Consider the following 9,817-nt stretch of genomic DNA (forward strand, 5'->3'; position numbering starts at 1 on the left):
TCAATAAGTTGGAGCAGCAAAACTTCACCGTCATGCATTGTCGATTGAAATTGACTGGAGAACCCAAGTGAAACCTATACGTTGTCAAGATCGTCTCCCAAGGCACCAAGGAACAAACCGATGAACCAATAGATAGAACAAATGAACCGCCCAACAAGGCTAGAAGAGGGTTCCAAGTAAAGAAACATGAGGAGGAGAAGGTGTGACAACCAAGATGACTCATAGATTCGAAGACATATTAATGAAGGAGGATGCATGAGTCAAGCGCTCTTACATCAAGGATGAAAAAAGGCGGAGAGGTTTGACTTCCTGATGAATGCGACCGAGAAGAAGCTCAAGCTCAAAGAGAAGAGGACCATGATCGAGGAGAAGAACATGGTGCTCAAGGAGAAGAAAGTGGAGACCGCAGTCGCTTCGGAGGAAGCAAAGATGCTCACCTTGAAGGTGGCAGAGTTGTATGATGATGCAAGAATGATCATGCAAGCCGTCCATTTCAAGATGGTGTAGTAGGAGAAGGATGAGCGAGAGAGGGCGGAGTAGGAGAAGATTGAGGTGGTGGATAAGGAGTCGGAGGCGGCCAACACGGGGACAATGCTAGATTGAGCATGCCAGATTGCATGATGTACGTGACTAATACTCTTTTATGATTGGGTATTTAAAAACTAAGCAAACTTGTTTTTTTGTTGCGATCAGCTACCATGTGATTCGGCGTTGACGTGATCTGGCACACGCTATGCATCATACATATTTGAATTTCAATTGGCTTTTCATATGCAGACAGCTGATGACCCACAAGTATATGGGGGTCAATTGTATCCTTTTTGATAAGTAATAGTGTTTAACCCAACGAGGAGCAGAAGGAAATGACAAGTGGTTTTCAGCAAGGTAATGTCTGCAAGTGCTAAAATTGTAAGTAGCAGAGTAGTTTGATAGCAAGATAATTTGTAAAGAGCAAGTAACGATAGTAGTAAAAAAAGTGCAGCAAGGTAGCCCAATCCTTTTTAGGCAAAGGACAGGCCAAAACAGTTTCTTATGATAAGCAAAGTGTTCTTAAGGGTACACGGGAATTTCATCTAGTAACTTTCATCATGTTGGCTTAATTCATGTCCCGTACTTTGATAATTTGATATGTGGGTGGACCGGTGCTTAGGTGTTGTACTTACTTGAACAAACCTCCTACTTATGATTAACCCTCTCGCAAGCATCCGCAACTACGAGAAAAGTATTAAGAATAAATTCTAACCATATTATTAAACTTTTGGATCCAATCGGTCCCTTATAGAACAGCGCAAAAATTGGGGTTTAAGATTCTGTCACTCTCGCAACCCACCATCTAATAAATACTCCACAATGCATTCCCTTAGGCCAAAATATGGTGAAGTGTCATGTAGTCGACGTTCCCACACCACTAAGAGAATGGCAACATACATATCATTAAAATATCAAACACATATCAAGTTCACATGATTACTTGCAAAACGAGTTCTCCCGTGACCTCTAGAACAGAAGTAACTACTCACAAATGATAAACATTCTCAAGATCATAGGGGTATTAAAGAGCATAATGGATCTGGACATATAATCTTCCACCAAATAAACCATATAGTAATCAACTTCAAGATGTAATCAACATTACTAGTCACCCACAAGCACCAATCTATAGTTTTGATACAAAGATTGAACACAATCGATGAACTAGGGTTTGAGAGGAGTTGGTGTTGTTGAAGATGTTGATGAAGATAGCCCTCCCCAAGATGGGAGAGTTGTTGGTGATGATGATGACGATGATTTCCCCCTCCGGGAGGGAAGTTCCCTCGGCAGAATCGCTCCGCCGGAGGGCAAAAGTGCTCCTGCCCAAGTTCCGCCTCGAGGCGGCGGCGCTTCGTACAGAAAGTCCTCCCCTCATTTTTATAGGTCAAAATGACTTATATACCAGAAGATGGGCACCGGAGGTGGGCTGAGGAGGGCAACACCCACTAGGGCACGCCTGGGCCTCCTGGCATGCCCAGGTGGGTTGTGCCCACCTCGTGGCCCCTCTGCTACTTATTTGCTCCAATAATTCTTAAATATTCCATAAAAAATCCTCGGGAAGTTTCAGCTCATTTGGAGTTGTGCAGAATAGGTAGCTTGACGTAGCTTTTTTAGGTCCATATTTCCAGCTGCCAGAATTCGCCCCATTTATGCATACCTTGCATATTATGAGAGAAAAGGCATGAGAATTACTGCAGAAAGCATTATTATACAATAAAACAACATATATAAAAGTGTGAAAACATGATGCAAAATGGACATATCAACAGCTTTGAATTGGCATCTGGGTGTGTGAACTGACTCCCTGTCCGTAACGGATGCGGTATCCCGTTCACGTGTCAGGCTGACATATGGCTTCATTGAGGAGTATGCCGTCCTAGGTGCCAAACTTTGTATGCATGATTTGTTTAATAAATCACTACGTGGAATGTTTTTTAAAATAAAAATGCAGAGTCGCCAGCTCTATCTTGATGAAGAAGAGAGACGCTAGACCTACAACTATGGAGGATTTTTTCACTGGATTAAGAGCCTCACCAATAGTTTGTTAATAGAGCTTCCAAAATAATCATTTATTGGGGCTCAAGTAATGGTATTTTGGTTATTGGGGATGAACACTCGGGCTAATCCCTAATAATCTCATCATTGTGCAGAACCCTGCTAAGAAGACACATTTATCACACTCTCGAACCAAACTGTGTGCAATGCAGGGATCAGGGCATCTCCAAAGGAAACCCGCAAATTTCCTCCCATATCCATCCACGGATAAGGGGACTTGTCCGCGGACATGGATGCACGAGGCTGGCATCCAACCATAGCCGCATACATTGCAAATACTTTTTCAACAAACCGGATAAAATTCATGCAAACATGGGCGGATTTCCTATAAACATGATGAATTTCATACAAACCGGACGAAAACGGTTACATTTTGGACATGGATACTCTACACTAGCCTACTGTCGACCGTGGTGGATCCCTTTGTCATCCTCATTTCCAACAACCCGCTCACCGGATTGTCGGGGTCCCGGAGGTATATTCTTCTCCTGTATCTTCCCTATGTCCGGTTGTGCCCTCATCAGAGTGGCAAAGAGGGTGCTTTAGCCGAAGGGAAAGGGGGTCCGCTTCTATGGATCCCAGGCGGGGCCGACAATGGTCAGAGATAAAGAAGGAACCAGACAGGTCACTAGTTGTACAAGCCGGCTACACGTTGGCGGTGGCCTTCCTGGGACCCAAGCGGAGGCGGCCTGCCGTGTTCTACTTTCCCTCGATGCTGGCAGTTGATATGTCCATTTTGCATCATGTTTTTCTACTGTTAACTATCAGGTTTTGGGTCATTATTTTATTTTACGATGCAATTATAATGCATTTTCTCTTTTATTTTGCAAGTTTCACATGAAGATGGAGATTACCGACAACTGGAATTCTGGCCCTGAAAAAGCCACAACAAAGAAAGATATTCTCCAGAGCTACAAACAACCTGAAAATTTATGGAAAGTATTTTTGGAATTAATAAAACTACTAGTGGAATAAATACCAGGAGGGCACCCACCAGAGAGTCATGAGCTCAGGTGGAGCCCCCCCGAGGTGCGACGGGTGAAGTCGTGACCCCACTAGCAGGCCTCTAGGGCCATCTTTCTCCTATATGATGCTATTTTCCTTGAAAAAAAATCAAGAGAACACTTCCGGGAGAAGCACCGTCGTCTCTAGGTGGAACCTGTGTGATGTCTACTACACAACTTTGTCCTGGTAGACTCGTGTTGGGCCTCCAAGCGCCAAGTTTTGTAGGACAGTATCAATTTTCCCTCAAGTGGATGACCTAAGGTTTATCAATCTTTGGGAGGCATAGGATGAAGATGGTCTCTCTCAAACAACCCTGCAACCAAATAACAAAGAGTCTCTTGTGTCCCCAACACACCAAATACAATAGTAAATTGTATAGGTGCACTAGTTCGGTGAAGAGGTGGTGATAAAAGTGTAGTAATGATAGTAGATGTTGATTTTTGTAATAGGAACAACAAAAAACAACAAGGTAACGAGTAACAAATGTGAGTGCAAACGGTATTGCAATGCTTGAAAATGAGGCCTAGGGTTCATACATTCACTAGTGCAATCTCTTAACAATGCTAATATAATTGGATCACACAACCATCCGTCAACGTGCGATGAAGAATCACTCCAAAGTTCTTATCTAGCAGAGAACATATGAAAAAATTGTTGTAGAATACGAAGCCACCTCAAAGTTATCCTTTCTGATCGATCTATCCAAGAGTTCATACTAAATTAACACCAATTTATCCTTTCCGATTGATTTGTCCAAGGGTTAGTACTAAAATAACACCATATGATACACATCAACCAACTCTAATGTCACCTAGATACTCCAATGTCACCACGAGTATCCGTGAGTTGATTATACGATATGCATCAAACAATTTTAGATTCATAATATTCAACCCAACACAAAGAACCTCAAAGACTTCCCCAAGATTTCTATCGTAGAAACAAAAACGAGAACGTGCATCAACCCCTAACATAGATTACCCCAATGTCACCTCGGGAATCCGTGAATTGAGTTCCAAAACACATATCAATTGAATCAATATGACACCCCATTATCACCACGAGTATTCATAGCAAGACATACATCAAGTGTTCTCAAATCGATAAAAGTATTCTATCCGACAAGAACAAGATCTCAAAGGGAAAACTCAATCCATCACACCAAAATAGAGAGGGAGAAACTCCATATGATCCAACTATATTAAAAAGCTCGCGGTACATCAAGATTGTGTTGAATCAAGAACACGAGAGAGGGAGAGAGATTAAACACATAGCTACTGGTGCAAAGCCTTAGCCCTGAGGGTGGACTACTCCCTCTCATCATGGTGGCTGTCAGAATGATGAAGACGGCCTTAGGTGATGATTTGCCCCTCCGTCAAGGTGCCAAAACAGGGTCAAGATTGGGTTTTCATTGATACAAAGGCTTGCAACGTCGGAACTTCCGATCTATGTTAACTTTCAGAGGTTTCTGAATATATAGGATTTTTTGGCGTTGGTTTCACGCAAAGATGGGCCTAAGGGGGCCCACCATGCACCAGCGCACGCTAGGGGGGCTGACGTGCCCTGGTGTCTTGTGGGAAGCAGGGCCCCCCCTCTAGTGGTTCTTTGCTCAATTATTTCTCTTTTCTTCCAAAAAAATCACCAAAAAGTTTTGTCCAATTTCAAGAACTTCTATTTCTGCAGAAAAACAACACCACGGTAGTTTTCTGCTGAAAATAGCGTCTGTCCGGGTTAGTTCCATTCAAATCATACCAAAACCATCTAAAATTGTTGTAAACATGGCATGAATACTTCATAAATTACAGATAGGTTGGAGACATATCAGCATCCCCAAGCTTAATTCCTACTCGTCCTCGAATAGGTAAATGATAAAATAAATAATTTATGAAGTGTGAATGATAGCATAGTGCATAAGTTTGATCAATAATAATTCAATCACTTTTCCTAAAATCATAACATCAACTCTTTCTCATAAAACTTATCATGATAAAATAGCAATCAATTCACATGTTATGGTTCAAACAATGCCTTCTCTTGACACTAAACAACCTATGTTCTTAGTCACCAAACAATTGCAATTCAACTTATCCTCAACAAATTCTAAGTAAGATCTCCACATACTCAATCATCATATAGTCAACTATGATTGCTAGTACTCAAAGCATATTTTTAGAACAAGTGGCATCCATCGAACACAGAGAAAGATAGGGGCTTAATGTTTCGCCTCCCAACTCATTTATCATAGAGATAATTGTCAACAATGAGAAATCATGATCAAATATATTTGATCGGCCATATGGCCTAGATCTTTCCCCACCACACGATGCTTGCGAACTAGAGAATAATTGAGGTTGAAATGAGAATGCATACTATTGAGTCTTGCATAAAAGTAAATACTGAAAAGTAAAAGATAGGCCCTTCACAGAGGGAAGCAGAGGTTGTCATGCGCTTTTAATTTTTGGATGCACAATCTCTTAATGCAAAAGAACATCACATTATATCGCCCCTTATGATAGCAACCTTTATTATGCATCCGTCGCTTTTATTACTTTACCAATCACAAGTTTGTACAACCTTTATTTTCACTTACAATAAAATAGCAAACATATTTAGGAGCAGTTTTCAATGCTTTATACACCGATGACAACTTACTTGAAGGATCTTATTCTGTCCATAGGTAAGTATGGTGGACACTCATGGCAAGAAACTGGGTTTAAGGGTTTGATGTCCCACAAGTATAGTGGATCAATCGTAGTCATTCCGATAAGTAAGAGTGTCGAACCCAACGGAGAGCAGAAGAAAATGACAAGTGGTTTTCAGCAAGGTAATATCTAATAAGTGGTTTGATGCATGCTACAATATTTGCGCTTGTGTGTGAGATAATCTTAAGATCATGTGTTTGATAATTTTATGCTTTAATGTGTGCTTGCTTGATGATATCTATGATATGTGTGTATGATCAATCATATTTGTCCTTGGTGATGAGTGCATGTTCTTGACAGCTTATCATTTTGAGCGCTCCACTAACATGTATGTGACATGGAAGAATGACCCATGATCCTAATCGATTGTGCATTTGCATTCAAAAACAAATTTTAAATAATGCAGAAATTTAGGGGGAGCTCTTGCTTATCACATACTTCTCAAAGCGATGATGTATTTCATTTATATTATCATTTGTCGAAGCTTTAATCTATGTGTTGTCATCAATTACCAAAAAGGGGGAGATTGAAAGTGCAACTAATCCCCGGGTGGTTTGGGTAATTCATAACAACATATAGCTCATTGAACTAATATCCATTCAAGCTAAATATTTCAGAAAGTTCAATGATTGGCATGGCATGGAATAGAGATGTGGACCCCTCAAAATGCTAAGGACAAAGATTGGCAAAGGCTCAAGACTCTTCATTTTCATTTTAGTGATCCAAGATCGCATTGAGTCCATAGGAAAGCCAATACTATTAAAAGGGGATTGGGTGTTGCTTAATGGTCTACTTGCTCAAAGTGCTTAGTGATATTGCTCCAAAACCCTCAACCACTATCTCATTTCCACATATGTCCAAAACATAAAGTCAAACTCGGCCCCACCGATTTGATCTATCTGGCGCCACCGAGTTCTGTTGACATAGCCACTGCCAGAAACCCTAGTCAATTTGGTCTCACCAATACGGCTCTCGGTCTCATCGAGATGGCATTGCAAACTCTCTATTTCCCTTCGTAATGTTTCGGTCTCATCGAACTAAGCGATCGGTCCCACCGAGTTTGCATTGTGAACTCTCTGTTTCCCTTCATAATGTTTCGGTCTCACCGAAAGGAGCGATCGGTCCCACCGAGTTTGCTTCACCAACTCTGTCGTGGAAATATCAGGTCAGATGTCCTCGTGAAAGGACTTAGTTGTGGATCCATCGCGACGGGTTAGCTTGAAGGGGTTAAACCGGACAAAGGACACGAGAGTTTTATACTAGTTCGGCCCCTTATTATGAAGGTAAAAGCCTACGTCTAGTTGTGATGGAATTATTGGGGTTTCGATTACGAGGGAGCAAACACGCTATGCCTGGCTTTCGAGTTGTTGTTTTTCTTGTCCCTGAACCGCCGCCGGGTCGTCCCTATATATACACAGGTTGACGCCCGGCCGGTTTACGGATTCTTGAGGCCGGCTCATACAAGTGTCCGGCTCGGTCTCTGCCTCCGTGACTTACAATACAAGTTATACAACTATGGTGGTTTACAACTATGGGCCCTAATCCGCCTTTGGGTTCTGGGCCTCAAAGCTTCATCTGTAAAGCGCCATCTTCTTGGTCTTCATGGGCTTCAATATAGTTGATGGTGAACCAGCCCCTCCTGGGCGGTTTACACTCAGTAGTTATATCCCCAACATTAGGCCCCAGGTTGATTTGAACCAGTTCATGACAATCTTCAATACTTAGAGAAATTCCGTGAACATCTTCTGATGTTTCTTGTAAACCGCCATGATGTCTTCTCCTGTAAACTTTATTAAACCGCCATGATGTCATCTTCTGAATATTGTAGTGAATCATCATGATGTCATCTCTATATAAAAAGATTCCCTTCATTTAATTAATTCCCAAAAATTGAGGCAACAGTTACGTGCCTTGCCGCTTCAGGCTCATTGATTCTCGTGCCTGTCGCTTATCTTCTTGCCCCTTATAAATAAGACCGGGGGGTCCTTCCATTTTATCCCCTTGCCTCTTTGTCTCGTCTTCCTCCTCGCGACCCGAAGAACTCAAACATCGCCGCCGCCGTCGACCTCGAAGCTCTGCGTCAGTTCTGGCCGCTGCATCAACCTGAATGCTCCAGAGATCTCCTCCGCTGCTCCTGAAAATCCGGTAAGATTTCTTCCTTTAACCCTAGATCTCCATTAGGGCTTCGTGTTCATCCATGTTCCTCAATGTTCATTAGCACTTATCTTTTTTTCCTTTAGCATCTTACTGAATCTAGCTAGGCCTAACAACCTCCTTTTGCGCTAGATCCATAGCTTTAATCTGCCATACTGCAGCATCTTGTTGTTCCTAGAAAAATCCCATCTGGACCTTCTCTGTTCTGCTTAATGCCATTGTAGGACTCAGAAAATTTCCTTTACTGAACCACGGTAGATCCAAAATTATATCACCATTTTGTGAAACTTGTTTCTGCAACACTTAGTGAATTTCTTCTCTGCTGCTTCTAGTATAGGCGGTTTAACTCGTAGAAAATCATAATCCGCCTGGTACCATTAGCCCTCAATTAAACCGCCATCCTGACTTGAGTAGCAATAGCCGGTTTAACATGTATAATTCCCCGGTTTAACACCGGTTTGTACACATCAACCTCGAATCATAAACCGGCCTTCGTACTTTTTCAGTTTGCCTTCCAAAATGACCAAGCAATTCGCCGCTTGCAACTGGGTTCCTTCCCGGATCACAGAAACGTAGCTCAATGGATATGTTTTAACTGGCGCTTTGGCCAAGAAAGATGTCCTCCATTGGCGAGTTCCTGGCCCTGAGTGCCCTCCAGTACGTCAAGACGGAGAAGTGATTGTGTTCATGCAGCATCTCGACCGGGGTTTTAGCCCGCCCGGTTCAAAGTTTTTCCGGGATGTGCTTGCTAGCTTCCAACTCCATCCTCAAGACATTGGACCAAACTTTGTGTCCAACATATGCAATTTCCAAGTGTTCTGCGAAGTTTACCTTCAAGAAGAACCAACTGTTGAGCTCTTCTGAGACTTTTTCCACTTAAACCGCCGAACCGAATTCTCTGACGGCCCCAACACTGAACTTGGCAACATGTCAATTCAGAAGAGGAAGGAAGTCGATTTCCCTCATGCCAAACACCACAGCCATCTGAAGGACTGGAATAAAACATGGTTCTATTGTCAAAACACCGCGCCTGCTGATGGAAACCCTCTGCCGGGTTACCGCGCTCACCGGCTTAGCAATGGCCATCCACTGCCTCCGCGTCTTACTGCCAAAGAATGACAAGCTTATGCACCTCAACTTGCTAAGCTCCGGGCCTTTCTAGCAAATGTCTTAACCGGCATTGACCTCGTTCGTTGCTGGGTTTCAAGGGGTATCCTGCCCTTAAGCCGCTGCTCCAGTTTGATGCATGAGTATACCGGGAACATCAAAGACCCTCAACGGTATCATGAGATAGAGATGACTGACAATGAAGTTACTGAATCTGTGAAGAAGATGCTAGATGAACCGATCGCTGAATGCAGCAAAACCGG

This window comes from Triticum aestivum, chromosome 6B (assembly GCF_018294505.1).
Source record: "Triticum aestivum cultivar Chinese Spring chromosome 6B, IWGSC CS RefSeq v2.1, whole genome shotgun sequence".
NCBI classification, from domain to species: domain Eukaryota; kingdom Viridiplantae; phylum Streptophyta; class Magnoliopsida; order Poales; family Poaceae; genus Triticum; species Triticum aestivum.